This window comes from Stegostoma tigrinum, chromosome 8 (genome assembly GCF_030684315.1).
Source record: "Stegostoma tigrinum isolate sSteTig4 chromosome 8, sSteTig4.hap1, whole genome shotgun sequence".
NCBI lineage: Eukaryota > Metazoa > Chordata > Chondrichthyes > Orectolobiformes > Stegostomatidae > Stegostoma > Stegostoma tigrinum.
This window is the reverse complement of record NC_081361.1, coordinates 40,241,657-40,258,477: the sequence shown is the minus strand read 5'-3', so window position 1 is coordinate 40,258,477 and position 16,821 is coordinate 40,241,657. Positions and strand designations below refer to the sequence as shown.

At 39.6% G+C, this 16,821-nt stretch overlaps 1 pseudogene; it reads left to right on the top strand.

Annotated features, from left to right (window-relative positions):
* The window catches only part of LOC125456554 (spindle assembly abnormal protein 6 homolog), a 32,726-nt pseudogene extending 16,426 nt beyond the window's left edge, over nucleotides 1-16,300 (top strand).
* The last annotated feature ends 521 nt before the right edge of the window (nucleotides 16,301-16,821 follow it).

Sequence of the window (16,821 nt, the reverse complement as noted above, 5' to 3'; positions counted from 1 at the left end):
TGCCAGAAACTTTCCATTCAATTTTTGTTGATAGGAGTGCTACAAAGCAAAGCAAGAAGCCCAATCATTGTGTCAGGAGAACTCCATACTTGATGCAAAATGCCACGAAAAGGACAAATTGATTGCAAACTCGTGTTGCTGTTTTCGAGCAAGAGATCAAAGACAAGAACTCACTAGAACTAAGGAAGTATTGGAAGCAACTCGACAACAAAAGGTGGATGCATTTTTCTCGTGTTCCAGCAATTATTTTTGTATTAGAACAATTTACTTCACAATGCACAAAGACTTTCCTAGTGAAGTAGACAAGACGTTTCCAAAAGTAAGACCTGTATTTTCCAGTAGATGAAATTTACATCCTTGCCGACGATTGAACAGGGTAATGCAGCACAGACCTCATCGTTACCCTTATCTTGTCAGATTAAACAACAACGTAGGTTTGTCAATGCTCGATGACTTGTTCGCTTCCAAATGATATACACTTCAGGTGCACTTGGTCAGACATATATGTAATAGCCTATTTTATTCATATGCAAGAGAAGCAAACTATAGTAAGTATCCAATTGTAAAATGAGTTGGATGTCACATATCCCTGCTGTTTTGATGCGGTAGCCATATTTCTCTTTGGGCTCTGTCCTGTACCCCTGGCAGTGCCCACTACTGACTTTTGATTTTGCTGAGGGATCTGTTGACCAATCAGAATGACCAGGAACTCATGAGGCAGGTTTTGCAATTGGGGGGGCAGGAGTCCCAGACTTGCCCACAACACATTAAATGTCCAGTAATTTCTGAAACTGATGAGAAAAGGTTTTACGTTGGCCAGAATCATGGAAGTAGGCAGTGACAAATTGAAGACCTCAAACTTTGTCCACACTTTCTAATACTTTCTTTAATGCCCAGCTTTTAAAATTAAAGATAAAACAAGTTTTTAATGCAACCAAAATTTTAAGCCTATCTACCACCAAGTCTAAGTTGTCCAGTGTTCTCCTGACAGATTAAGTTAGAGATATTGGCTGTAAAATTAAGTAGGGGATGAAAATGGATGCAGGGATTGTAGTGCTTGATCTGCCTGCTATTTTCAATGTAAGCTTAATGCTGCCCTCTTGTTTCCATGCTTACAGCATGCTGTCAGTGCTAAGTCTACTGGCGAGTGGCTACTGATGAGTGCAAGGGGTGGAAAATTGTGAGGGCCTCGGTGCTTTTTTATAACTCACCTGCAACTATTCAAGAAGAGGTATGTTCTAAGTGGAGCAGGTGCTGGAAGTCATTCTAAACTTTGAGTTTGGCTTAAGAAAGACCTGAGAATGGAATAGCACAGCAGATAGGCTCTTCATAGCACTAGAGGCCTCGGTTGCAGCGAGGATGGAAGAAGAAGAGGGCTTGATACATGAAGAGCCAAGGAAACACTATCAATAGTCACTACAAAGACACAATGGTTTCAGAATGAATGTTGGCAATCTAGCCCCAAGGCCCTAGATGCAGTGCCACAAGAAGTTTAGTGACCTCACATGAATGGTTAAGCAAAATGGTTCAAATTTGATTTCCTGCCCAACTGCACTACTAGCCTTATACACTCTGAACCACATTGCTATCATTTATCTCCCAACGAACTTGCTCAATGATGATTCATATATTCAATGTCCTTTGAGTCCAATCATCATAGCATATTGACTGATGTCACAGTTCGACGATTCCAGTGTTTTATCCTACTGTCCTCGTTGACTCAAAATAGCTTTAAGTAATGCTACAACTGGATGTGTGCAAATACTATTTTGGATCCAAAGTGGCACTTGTTGGTGTGAAAACACCAGTGCTTTGCAATCAAACTTTGATCTATTAAATTTACTACTTCTCCAGTTTATGAACTCTCCTACATTTAAAATCACAAAAGGGATTGACACAGCCATCTTGCAATGTTCCAACATAATTGGTTTACAGAAATAGGCAATGCCATTGAATGATGAAAACTAACTGTGCCATACGATATGGATATTGCCTTACTCACCAAATATGCGGTGATCAAAGAAAACTGTTGGAGGTGTGCTAGAGCCCTCTGATTTTGTGAGAATATAACTAAAAGACCATATCTAACGTTTTCTGTCAATTTAACACAAATTTAAGCATAATTTACCTAGAATAAAATACTAATCACTTTTCAGCTTATAATTGTTTTAGGTATCATTTGAAGAAAACTCTGGGGGAGAAGAAACAAGTTCAAGTGGAAAAACTGGAAGCTACTGTGAAATCTCTGTCTGAAGAGCTGCTTAAGGTGTGTTTTGTATCTGTAGTACGCCTATAAACATTGATCTTCAGTATGTGGGAATTTTTTTCTCTAATCTATTTGAATCCTGATTTCCAAGTTTGTTAAAATGTACCAGGTGGAGCACACTGGGGAAAAGGGGGTTTCCATTGTAAGTACCATGTAGTGGAGTATCTGAGAATTATGCACATTTATTCTTTTATGTTTGCCTTGCCTAAAGGCAGGCCCTAGGCTCAAAGTTGCTTCTTTCATCCTGAGCCAATTTTCTTGGTAGTTTTTTTGTAAGTGGTGGTTCGTCATTGCTTGGGGCAGGACATTTTGGGTGCCAAAATGGAATTGAATTAGCACTATTTGATGTTAATCTGAACCATGCTGCCCGTTGAGCTAACCACCCTCTATATGTATGCTTAACATTCGTATTTAAGTATATTTAAATTTCTGTAATGAACATTCTCTTACTCTTTCTGTTCTATATTTTGTTGACTACCAGTGTAAGCCTATTATACCAGGTAGCATCAATCTTTATGAATCATTCCTTTGGATAGGGACATTTTCAGGAATTTCTTTCCCTATCCCTGCCTGTGGGTGTTTGATTTAAATCCAATTTGCTTATAATAGAATATTAAAATGATCTTGAATAGATGTTCTTCTGTATCAGGCAGTGGATGTAGTAATTAAAGAACCATCCAAATTGCAGTTGAGGCTTATTTCAGTAACTTTTGCTTAGAGTTGGGCTTTTGAAGATGCATCTCACTAATTGCTGAATCTCTGTTCAAAGAAGAAAACGAGACCCAGTTACACAGGCAGTTGTTGAAGGACCTCTTGGTCCTTCAAGAGATGACATGACAAGGGCAGAGAAGGAAGACTCTGCACGTAAGGGGTGGCATGGTAGCTCAGTGGTTAGCACTACTGCCTCACACTGCCAGGAACCCAGGTTAGATTCCACTCTTGGGCGACTCTTTGAGTGGAGTTTGCATGTTCTACCCTGTGTCTGTGTGAGATTCCTCCAGGTGTTCTGGTTTCCTGGCACACTCCAAAGATGTAGAGATTAGGTAGATTGGCCATACTAAATTACCTTATAGTGTCTAGGGATGTGCTGGTTAGGTGAATTAGCCATGGGAAATGCAGGGTAACAGGGATAGGATAGGGGTGTACGTCTAGGTGGGCTGCTGTTTGGAGGATCGGTTGGACTTGATGAGCTGATTGGCCTGCATCCACACTACGGATTCTATGATTCTAGAAAGGAATTAGAATGGGGAGATAGAGTGGGCAGAAAAGCATCCTGGATCAGGTCTGACTGAATGGACTGAGAAAGTGGATTGTAAGGCGCTGTTTCAGTTCAAGCAATTTCCCCACCCCAACAGGAACCCATCTCCTCTTGTCGCATTAATTTTTGCCTCCCAATCGCAGCATCCTATTTCAACGTGCAGAAAAAAAAGCCACTGCCAAAACTTTCACAACATTCGTCTCTTTGCAAAGCATAAATGAGTCATTCACCAGAATGCAATCCTTAGTCTAGCAACAATGTCATGCTTGGAGGTGAGGTTGCTGACTTTCAGTTCATAGACTGCTGGATTATCTCAAAAACTCGAGGCTTTGAGAACTTGGCTTCAGACTCCTCCAGTTTAGCATGGATGGCAGTGATCTGCGTCATTTGGCCTTGGAGCAACAAATGTAGTGGTAGAGTGGGAATGTTGGGATGACAAATGCTGTCATTCTGAAAAGCCCCAAGTTGGTCTTCCATGATAATGCTGGAATGGTGTCTCAGCATTGGTTATCTAGTAAGAGACCTTTGAAGAGCAACATGCTGTACACCTAAACAATGTTCCAATTTTTGCAAAATCCAATTTCTTGACAACTTTCTCCTCAAATCTTTCAAGTTTAGTATCCATTTGACTTCAGAAAACTCCATAAATTTAGGCTTAATGAATTAAGCAACACACTGAAACAGATAAATGTAATGTGACCATATTTTGATACTTTAAGTTGTAATAAGTCATCTTTTTAGATTGTGGTAATAATAACATGGTAATTACTTCTTTATTCACAACACCAGGTGTGAGTGAGAGGGCTCATCATTTTAAGTGAGCAAATTATAGCGTGTTCTGTTTCTGTTTGATCATGGGCCATGCTACAGTAGCCAATATAATGTTGTAGATCATACACGAGTTCGTTATCAGCTTAGGGCCTGCTTGCTGGGATGATCCTTTCTGCCATGTAAAGAGTATTTAAGTGATGTCATGGATAAGTCCCAGTTTCCTGCATCTGAACATTGTGGACGCTTGTGGAAACTGTCATTAATGCATACCATAAACTTCATCCTCTAGAATGGCTGCTTACTCAGGCTGAAATAAATTACATGAAACCTGGTATCATCTCTAGCTCCAAAGTAAATGCCTGTCCTCCATCAAGTTTGCTAATTTCCACCTAATTCCAGGCCCACTACATCAAAAACTCATCCCAACACATGGTCAAATTTCATTTTTTCTTTTAGAGCCACTGGAAATAAAGAACATGCTTGCAGTGAAATTTCACTGGCTGTTGATTCAAAGCAGAAATGTAATCTAGTGAGATAACAGGGTGAAGAGCTGGATGAACACAGCAGGCCAAGCAGCATCAGAGGAGCAGGAAAGCTGACGTTTTGGGTCTGGACCTGGCTGTGTTCATCCAGCTCTACACTTTGTTATCTCAGATTGTCCATCATCGGCAGCTCCTACTATCTCATGTAATCTAGTGAGGTATGTTTGGACTTGGTTTACCTATTAATTCAAGTTAAGCTAAAATGTATTTGAATTGTCATTGCCTTGCTAAATGTTTAATTGTAACCTTTACCAATTTTTAACAGGCTAATAAAATTATTAAAATGTTACAAGGGGATACAAAAACGCTAATGGGGAAGCTGGAAGTAAAAAGTACAGTCACGGTTCAACAAGAAAAGCTGCTTTCAGAGAAAGGAATACAGTTACAGGAGCAACAGAGAGAGCTACAGGAAGCTCAACAGAAATTGCAAATGCAAGAGGCAGAGGTAAGGCTCCAAGGGTGTCCATATGTCTCTTCAATTTGAAAAGCTAAATTTAGAAAAAATTGTTGCAGTCTTAAATTTTTTAAATTGTAGGCAGCAAAATTTTTCTCTGTGTTTTGGTTATTTGTGTTCTGCATCCAATTTTGCCTCAAAATGGGCAACGTTTGGTAAGAGCATGTAGTTTAATATAATGTCAGTGCTTTCAGTTTGGAACTTAATGCTCCAAATAACACACTTTCTTAACCTTATGCAGCTGAATAAGCTTCTAGCATCTGGTAGAATCCCTCAGCATCCTCATTCTTTAGTAGTTTACTGTGCCATGCACATTTCAGCCACCATGTCGAAGCAGAGGATGTCTATAGCATGACAAAGATTACCTTCCAACAAACTCCTGATTCTGACCGCAGCCTACTTGAACGTAGATAGCATGTATATAAAATGAAATTCACGTTGCAATCAAAATATGATGCAGTAGTCTGAGTCCTTGAGCAGTGCTCTCAGGTGCCCATCATGGTTGGGTCTACAAATGTGTTGATTGAGTTGGCCGGTACGTTTGTGCTGGAAAAGGTGGTCTGTGCAAAGCCCGGTGACAAGCTCATTCTGGATTCTTCTGCGCTCCTAGAGTCATACAGCACAGAAACAGGCCCTTTGGCCCTAACTGATAAATGATGACCATAGTGTCCACTCAGCTAGTTCCAATTGCCCACCTTTGGTCCACATCCCTCTAAACCCTTTCCATCCATGTACCTATCCAAATATTTGTTTAAACATTGTATTGTACCTCAATCACTTTCTCTAGCAGCCCATTCCATCTACATGCATGTTGAAGTTGCCCCTCAGGTCTCCCTTAAATCTTGCCCTTCTCACCTTAAACCTATGCCCTCCAGTTTTCAATTCCCCATCGCTGGGAAAAAGACTGTATGCATTCATCCTTTCTATGCCCGTCATGATTTTATAGACGTCAGTAGGATCAGCCCTAATTCTCCTATGTTCCAAGGAATAAAGCCCTGTCCTGGCCAACCTCTCCCGAAAACTCAGGCCTGCTAGTCCTAGAAACGTCCTCATAAATCTTCTTCGCGCACTTGTCAGTTTAACTATGTCTTTTCTAAAATAGGGTGACCAAAACTGTATGCAATACTCCCAAGTGCGGCCTCACCAATGACTTATATAACTGTAGCATAATGACCCAACTCCTATACTCAATGCCTCAACCTATGAAGTTGTACAGGACATCAGTGAAGCTTCTTTTGGAGTACCGTATACGGTTCTGGTTGCCCTGCTTCAGGACTGATACAACTAAATTGGAGAGGGCTCAGAAAAAATTCGGCAGGATGTTGCCAGGAATGGAGAATTTGAGATATAAGGAGAAGCTGGATAAGCTGGGATTTTTCTCACTGGAGCATAGGTGGTTAAGGGGCGTCCTTACAGAGGTTATAAAATCATGAGGGGTTTAGAAAAGGAGAATACCATTGTCTTTTTCCTTAGGGTTGGGGACTTCAAAACTAATTCTGAAGGGCATAATTTTACTGTGAGGCGGAAAAGATTTAAAAGGGATCTGAGGGGCAACTTCTTCACACAGACCGTGGTTCGTATGTGGAACGTGCTGCCAGAGGAAGTTGTAGATGCAGGTGTAGTCACAACGTTTCAAAGACATTTGGACAGATACATGAACAGGAAAGCTTTAGAGGGATATGGGCCAAATGCAGGCAAATGGGACTAGTTTATTTTGGGAAATTTGGTTCACATGGATGAGTTGGACCAAAGGGTATGTTTCCATGCTGTATGACTTTATAAGAGATGTGGATATCACTGGCTAGACCAGCATTTATCGCCCATCCCTAAATGACTCTCAATTGCTCTCAGTCAATTACGTTGTTGTGGGTCTGCAGACTCCCGTATGCCAGACCAGGTAAGGATAGCAGTTTCCCTTCCTAAAAGACATGTAATGATCCTGATGGGTTTTTCAAAAATTGGCTGTGGTTTCATGATCATCACTAGGCTCTTAATTCCATGGCAGGGTTTGAACTTGGGTTACCAGGACATTACCTAGATCTCTGAATTAATAGTCTGGTGATTAATACCATGAGACCGTTGCTCCCTTCCTTCAAGCTAAATCAGGATTCCTTTACAGTTACTGAGGCAAAATCCTGGAACTCCCATCCAAAAAGCACTGTGTCCCGATGCCCTATGAACTGCAGTAATTTGGTTTACCTTCTGGTCAACTTGCAATGAGCAATAAATGATGGTCTAATCAGCAACGCCTATATCCCATGAATGGAAGAAAGTGAAGCTGGCAGTGCATTTGGTGGAATATGGCATTTGAGAATAAATTCATTGATGTTGATCACTTATGAGGCCATTGAACTTTTTGCAGCATTGCATTTCGGTCCTCTATTCTAGATTTCTGGCATTGAATTCTATGACTGTCCTGATTCTGCACTGTTTATAAAATTTGCCTGGAGGCCTTCCTGGATGCTGTGGATAGATCCTATCTCTCCTCTCCTTTCCTCTCCTCTCCACTGAGGCCTTCAGCAATTTATTTAGTGATTGAAAATCTTCATGGCTGTTGCCTTTCCAGGACAGAATTAGTTGTAGATTGACTTTTCGAGTCATCTCCTTCAGTCAGCATTACTTTAAATTGTGAGATAGCAAGGACTGTAGATGCTGGAGTCAGAAATAACAAAGTGTGGAGCTGAAGGAACACAGCAGGTCAGGTAGCATCAGAGGAACAGAAAAGCTGACGTTTCTGGTTGGGGACCTTTTTTCAGAAGACCGACTTGAAACGTCAGCATTCACGTTCCTCTGATGCTGCCTGGCCTGCTGTGTTCCTCCAGCTCCACACTTTTTAATTTGTGGTAGTCTGTAATAATTTAGTAACTCTACTCGAGCATATGTTTAGTGGTAGCTCCATGTCACAGTCATATTAAATGAACCAGCATGCACTTTTATGTGATCATTTCTAGCTCTGTTGTTTCATGGCCTGATGTTTGCCCTCCTACTGACTGTCACTACGATCGCTGAGTTGCTTGGGGATACAAGGGAAGGATTACTAATTTGGGTGTGGGTAAGAAAATATGTTTGTAACAAACTTGGCAGATGTTAAAATAATTTTTTTGATTAATTATTGAAAATATTTTTCTTATTAACTTTGGTAGGTTAATGAATTCTGTTTCCTCACATACCACATTTCAGTTAAATAAATCTCTGCATGCAGTAGCCTTTGCTGACTACTTATAGCAAAAGCCAACAAATTGATGAGGAAGTCCTTTTTATAACATCCTAGCTGTCAAAGAATATATCCATATATCCTAAGCATTAACGTTCCCTTCAGTCTGCTAATGCCTTACCCCTGGCAGTTAATACCTCACTTGTTATGTATTTATTAGCCTTTCAACACCTACAACATGCATCTTCCCACTCTTGTTACACCTTTCAAATCCTAGTATGATGTCTGCCCTCCAAAAGTGCATTATTGCTTTTTTTTGCCAGCACCATTTGCACTCCAACAAATCATGTAATTCCCTTCCTATGGTTAAAGGTGATATTTCCAAGTTAAGATACACCACGTTACTGTCATATTTCAAGTATGATCGGGGATTTGGTTAGGTCAATTATTTGGAAGGTTGGTTCATAATGCAGTGACAGCAGGAGCGTGGGTTCGAGTCTTTCGCTGGCTGAGGATACCATGAAGTACTCACATTCTTAACATGTCCCCTTGCTTGAAGCATTATGACCTTCAGGGTAAATCACCACCAAGTTATCTATTTGTCATGAGAGCTGCCCTATGGTCCGGAAGGACCATAGCGACTTTACCTTGGCGTGGAATGGATATGTGATTGAAGGCTGGAGCTGTGCGTAACTTCAAGGTGCTTTTCTTACGATAGGTATCAAAATTGCAAAAGCAATTAAAAGGGCCAATGGAGAAGTTAGAGGAAAGCAAGCAGCTCCTCAAAACTAATGAAAATGGTAAGTACGTATTTTTAAAACAAAGTTTTGTTTACTGCAATGTGGCTATTGGATTAGTTCGATTCAATTGATGGCACTGTGCTCGCAGGAACCTTTTTTATATTTCAGTTATTTGGCTAAGCAAACGAAATATAAAACAATTTTGTCAGAGTAGTTGAATTTTCAGTGTCTGCATTGGTGTCCCTCCTTTGTATTCATTCATGGAATGTTAACATTGCTGACAAGGCACTGGTTGCCTATTCCTAAGTGCCTTATTTAATGTGGTAGTAAGGCTGTCTTGAACCACTACAGTCCATGTGGTAGATAAATGAGTGACAATGGTTAAAGGTGATATTTCCAAGTTAAGATAATAAAGTGTGAAGCTGGAAGAACACAGCAGGCCAAACAGCATCTCAGGAGCACAAAAGCTGACGTTTCGGGCCTCGACCCTTCATCAGAGAAGGGGATGGGGAGAGGGTTCTGAAATAAATAGGGAGAGAGGGGGAGGCGGACCGAAGATGGTTGCAGTGGGAGAGAGGTCCCCTGAGGTTGGTCTGGATGGAGGAGGGTAACGCCTTTCCACTCCCACTTTCCACGCCCTTACCACTCTGAGTAAAGAACCTGCCTCTGACATCTGTCTTAAAGCTATCACCCCTCAATTTGTAGCTATGCCCCCTTGTACAAGCTGAAGTCATCATCCTCGGAAAAAGACTCTCACTGTCCACCCTATCTAATCCTCTGATCATCTTGTATGTCTCCATATACTTTGGACTATTGACCAATCAACCTTAGCCAGCTGCCCCCTCATGCCTATGTTCTTGGCTTTGACATTTTGTTTTGAATTTACATAGGACCCATCACTTTCAAATGTGTTACAGAACTCATTTGTGTTGTAATCACCTTTTTTTCACTAAGGATCTTCTCCTGAGATTACCAGTTACACCTGTAGTTAGTTTCACAATGTATTGTTTCAGGGAACTGGCACAAAATCTTTCCGTAAACTTACCTTCCAGACCACCTTTGTCAATTTGTTAGATCCAGTCCCTTTGAAAATGTACTGTATGCTTGTTACATTGCCCTTTTTTTTCACAAGTTAAATTTACCATGACTTGCTTGATATTCTGTCTATCTTTATTGAGGAGTCTATAAATAATTCCTGCAACATTTTCTGATCCTTTTAATTTCTAATCCTTGTCCATTCTGATTCTACCTGATCTTCTGTTTCAGCATCTTCTGCCACTAAAAAGACTTTACGACATAGGAGCAAAAGTAGACCTTTACACCCATCAAGTCATGGTTGATCTGATGACTCCACTTTGCTGAAGAAATTCCTCTTTTTCCGTCTTTAACACACAACTCCTAAAATTATGTCCACTGGTCTTTGACTCTCAATAAAGGGAAATCGGCTCTTTGCATCTACCCTGTCAAGCCCCCTAAGAACGTTGCATGATTCAATAAGGGATTTAAAGAGGAGTATTTAAAGTGGAGGTAGACTTTTGAAATATTAGGTAGTTGGCTGCAATGCTGAGCCAGCAAGAAAGAGGAGTTGAGATCTCAAGCAGGTCAGTCATGATCTTGTTGAATGATTAACAGGGCAGGTGTGAGGGGCTGAATAGCCTATTCATGCTCCTTTTCCTTATGTTCTTTGTATTTAGCTTATAGCCTTAGTTATATACTTTTCCAGGACTCTGATCGCAGCCTGATTAAATTGGAACTTATCCAAACAGGATAACTCCCTCTAGCATTAGTGTCAGTGACCCATAAGGTGAAGATCATACCTCCCTCAATATGCTCTGAGCCATGTATTTAATTCTGTAATTTGCTTGACCCTACAAAACACATGTTTCAGGCACTTGATTGTTGATTTATTACCCATGAGATTCTGCTTATTCATTTAGAATCTCATTCTTATTTCTTCCTATTTAATTAATTCACACGTGGATAATGACAACTGGTTCCAGCCTTCTGCACTCCTAATCCTTCTCCAATTCTGGGCAGGCATGCTAAATTCCAACAGTGGCCAGGTAACATCAAACCTTCCAAAGACCTTGTAGTGGCTGCAGGAAAAACATGTTGTACTGACTGTGCTATCCTCTACCACTACCACTTTCTTTTTTAGTCCTCTCGCTTGAATGGTCTTTAGCACCATGGTCCATTTGCCTATCCTCTTTTGTAATCCTTGCTATCAGCCACACAGCATCCCCTAATTCCGGACTTGCTCAAAGGAAGAAACATTCTTTTCACTTCTACATTGTCAAGACCATTTTAAGATCTTATATACTTTAACTATATCATCCCTCACTCTTCTAAACTCTTGAGGAAATAACCCAGTCTGCCTGCATTATCCTTGTGATACAACATACTTATTCCAGGTATCAATCTGAACCACACAACTATATTTACAGTATACTTGTAAAGGAGATCAAAACTGCAGACTGTATTTGAGATGTGGTCTTGCCCATTTTCTGTATGACTGAAGTATAATTTCCTTACTTTAACATTCAATTTCTCTCTTAATAGTCTTTTAATCTATTAATTACTTGCTATATCCGTGTATTAACTTCTTGCGACTCATGCACTATAACATCTAGATCCTTGTCAGTAGGAATTCTGCAGTCGTTTTCCACTTAGATATTAAATCTCTTTTTCCATATCCCCTGTCAAAGTGAACAATTTCACATGTTCCCACTTTGTACTCCATCTGTCAATGTTCTGCCTACTCATTCAACCTCTCTATATCCATCTGCATCCTCCTTTTGTCCTCTTCACAGTGTACTTTCCTATCTATCTACATGTCGTCTGCAAAATTTAGCTACCATGCCTTTGCTCCACTCGTCTAAGTAATTGATATAAATTGTTAAAAGCTGAGGCCCCAGTGCTGATCGCTTCACGATTCCACTCATCAATCTTGCCAATCAGAAAGAGAGTCATTACCTAGGCTAATATGTTACTCCTACATCATGATCTCCTACTTGTGCAGTACTTTTGTTTTATGTGGCACCTTGTCAAATGCCTTCTAGAAATCCAAGTCCAGTATATCTACAGATAATAAAATGTGAGGCTGGATGAACACAGCAGGCCCAGCAGCATCTCAGGAGCACAAAAGCTGACGTTTCGGGCCTAGACCCTTCACGTCAGCTTTTGTGCTCCTGAGATGCTGCTGGGCCTGCTTTGTTCATCCAGCCTCACATTTTATTATCTTGGATTCTCCAGCATCTGCAGTTCCCATTATCACCAGTATATCTACAGGTTCACTTTTACCCACTGGACCCGGTTACTCCTTCAAAGAGTTGCAATAAATTGGTCTCTCATAATTTTTCTTCTACAAAGCCATTCTGACTCTTCCTGATAACCTTTGTTTTTTTTAAATGGTGCCCAGCAATAACTCTTTTTAATAGTTGTTTCTAACATGTTCCCCATGATAGATGTCAACTAACTGGCCTACAGTTTCCTGCTTTCTGCCTCCCCATCCTCTTGAATGAAGGAGTTGTACTTGCCACTTTCTACTCGTGTGGAACATATACTTTTTCTTTTAAGTGATTACATGGCTCAACAAACAACTTCATGACAATCAAATGAAGAGGAAACAACAGATTGTGGGGACATCTGGGATCATGTCTGCTTCTGAAATTAGTAGCAACTTCAAAAGAGAACTGTACATCACAATACGGTTAGTGTAACCACCATTCAAAAACACTTATTTAGAATTGAAATATGAGGACTAAAAATATTTCCGTAGTCTTTCAAAATTGTGACAGGAGTGATTACACTTAGTTTTGATGATGGAAGTAGCACTTGTTTTTTCACTCCTCGTCAAATTTTGTTATAGACTCTGCCACTTTGGGAGAGAGCATCCTGTGGTTTTATAAGTCACTTTTTGCAGTGATGAAATAGACGGGGATGTTTAAAGTTGGGGGGCAATGGGGAAGCAATTTCCAAGTTATGAGGGATTGAGGTTTGCCATCGTCTGTGTATAAATCTAGCCACACAGTAAGACAATTTGGAAGACTAGAAGAAATGATTGGGCAGAACACGTCTGGGAATCCATAAGTCATCCTGCTTCCCACTGCCCAAAAAATTTTCTTTTATCAAGTCCTGGTTGTGATTGGTGAAATATAAAGAAGTGAAAAGAAACCCTTAGGTCACGTAAATTTTGACTTCTTGCGTTGTTTAGAAATGGAGAAAGGAGTTATTGCTGGGCATTCTAAATGACGAGAAAGATGACTAGAGTAGTTGACAAAAATGTGGGAGGAAATGTTGAGGGTTGATATACACACATATGCTCTTACAGAGGAAAATGTGGGCTCTGGTTCATGTGACTTTTAATATTGTTTTTTAACAACCAAGTCTTGGGACCAGAAAAGCTTTCTTTTTAAGTTGTAAAGTTTCACATCAGGAATATCTTACTTTGTTCTATCAAACAAATAAACTCAGGAACTCTCGAGTTCAGTTTCTTCCAAATATTTTATTTCTAATTATTAATTGTTGTAATTTACAATTGGTTTTTGAATCTATTGCACTTGCACTGTATTTACAGGTTTGCCCCTTCTGAATATTTGAAACTTTGTCAGGGATGTTTGGAATTGTTTGTGTGACACTTTGTTCTTTCATTTATTGCAGTTTGAGAAAAATACTTTTTTAATTATTGCTGATTCAAACTATCCAGTTGCTTCTGTGTTGTCATCTTTGTCACAACAGTTTACAGCTGCTGGTATGAAGTCACATGGTGTAATGTCACATGGGCACAGCTCGGGACCAAATGTAAGTATCAGCACCTTTCTATTTTCTGTTCTTAGTTTGTGGCGATATCTTCTATCTTGTAAGTTGATGGTTTGCACTGTGGTGGTCAACCAAGTTAAATATTGCCTGGTGTGGCTCAGAAGCTCCAACGTTTGCGGAGGACAACAGTGGGTGAGTAACCAGCACAATTTTCTGGCCTCTGATTTCTCTGAACCCTCTGGCTGGCTGGGTGAGGATTTTTGTTTCTGCTGACATCTATCAATGTCTTTGCAAAACAGTCAGCCTCCAGAGGTCACAGCCATCAGTGACTGACATTGTCAATGTCTGCCATCCATATCTTGGTTGCAAGAGGTTGTGACCTAGTGTCCAATTCACTGTGCAAAATATATATCGCCATTGTCCATCTGATAATCCTAGCAAAGTCAGAGTGGATGCAATGGCTCATCAATGAACACAGGGAAAAGGAATTAGCAAGCTCAAGGATGTCTAAGTTGGTGATTTTGTACTGTCAAGAGATACCGAGAATACATCTGAACCAGTGAAGCTGGAAACTGTTCATCTCTTTTCTCCTGCCTAACGCCTGTTCTGCAGCCTTACCACTGGCTAAGTGTTAAGGCTTTGAATACTCAGTAAAGTTGCTGCTGTTCCACAAACGTCTGCTCAGCTTGGACATACACACAGTGCAAAAGATGCAGATGTTATTGATTTCAGCATCAAGTTGCAATCATTGCTGGTGATTATGGAGCCTAGATATGTGAGGCTCAGTGACACATTGTCAATGCTGATAGATGGCAGCATGGAAACATCTCAGCTATAGCATTTGTCTTCCTGATGATGGTCAAACTGAGGCATGATAGAGCCTGTCCATTTTCCACTGTATAGGTATTCTTTAGTATGCATTGTTAATGCAGCATCATAAGCGTTGAACACCTCTCTGAGGGCTTGGTGCACCTATGTCACTATTTTTTTGATGTGTTGCTTAAATCATATGGCAGAATATAGGAAATGTAAACAGTTCACAGAAACACTGGACTCTTAATTTAGAAGGAAAATCTCGTTTGTTAGATTTCAGTGAGGAAAAAAATAACAGTGCGATAATCAAAGCCTTGATTTATTAAGGTGTGAAGAATAAAGAAATAGTATGTGGCACATTTTAATTTTCTCTTCTCTGTTTGCAACATGGTAAACTTCTGTGTAAATTGCCACTCGTCTTACAGACATGCAGTGGAACAGCCATGGAATTCTGGCGAAGCAATGTAATCAACAATTTAAATCATTTTTTCTTTAGCATCTGTGGTTTGTTTTGGATTAGTAGGAACATTCCCTTGGAAATAAAAGGTCATTTTGGACCATCAAATTATTCTTAATATCTTAAATATTAACTTTTTTTTTGGTCTAATTCTGTACAAAACTGCTTAACTATTCTGTTTTTTATTTGTCACAATCACATCTTCAATCAAACATGTTTTTCATTTTTGACAGATTCAGACTGACACTCTGTTTTTAAACTCAAGTACATCTTCGATGACTTCAAAACCCAAACTTCCAGTGGGATTATGCACAGCTCCATCATTGGACAAAGAAAAGTGTGTTGCTGTGAAATGCTTTCTTCCTAGCATTTATGAATCATATCTTACTAATAGCATAACCATATTTATCTTTATCTTGTTTTATTTTGATGGCGGCCAGCCTTTAGGTTAACTTTTCTCTCTATGTTCCTCCTTTATAGCAATATAGGATCAAAGTATTTTAAGCGGCGCAAAGATAGCATTCCTCTGCAAAGACTGTATGCTCACAGTACATTCAGGTCAGGTAAGAATAGTATTTCTGTCACACATAATGTGATTATTTTCCTGACTCAAATATTTGAATCTAAACCGCTAATGTTTGAACTTCAAGCGGTGCCTTCAGGTTAGGTGGATACAGCCATCCAGAGTGGTATTAACTTGTGTGCTGTTTTATTGTTAGTTCTTCTGTGTAATTTGGGATGCCAATGTTATTTTGCACTTTGAAATTTCATTTTATGGTCCACTGGAAAAAAAAATGTAATATAAGTATTTACTGTCTTGTAGGAATTGAAATATTTGAAAACTAATTGCAAAGGTGCATAGATCAAAAATAATTTTAATATTGCAAGTATTGAACATTGGGAAAGCCATTCTCCATAAAAGTCTTCACATGTAATGCTAAATATTCTCAGTTCAGTTTGTAAGTATATTTTTGTTTTGTTAACACCTGAAATCATTTTCATCTACAATGGGAACACAAATTGCAAAATCTGGACACTTTATCCACTTTCTGCCAATTTCTGTGAACAAGAACTGGAAACTTCCTGATTCTGCAGTAATTTTTGACAGTGGCTCCATACTCTAAGAGAAAAGTTTGGACAGTCTAACATTTGGACTGATTGTAAATAGGTAGTGATCAGTTTCTCCAAAGCAAATGATGGCTTAAGTAATTGCTGCAATTTACACAGTTTAGATGTGATTTTAAAAGAATGAATTTGGCAATTATGGACACGTCCATGAGAAATGGTAAGGAATAATATTTTAATATATAATTGGCTTACCTTTGGAGTACAGTGTAAAGTTTTCAGAATTTGTCATTGATCTTGGACAGTGAAATTGGAGGTGCAGCAAACAGTGAGAATGCTAATAATCAACTGCAACCGGGCAGACTAATGGCAGTTTATTACAGGGAAATGTGAGGTGATGCATTTTGCTCCAAGGGATGGGGAGAGACAAGTTAGATGTAAACAGACAGTTCTACAGAGTATGCTGGGACAGAATTTTTTGAAGGCATGGTGTTTTCCTTTATTTCATGGTACACAGTGCATCTTGTATGTTTAAACACTGCT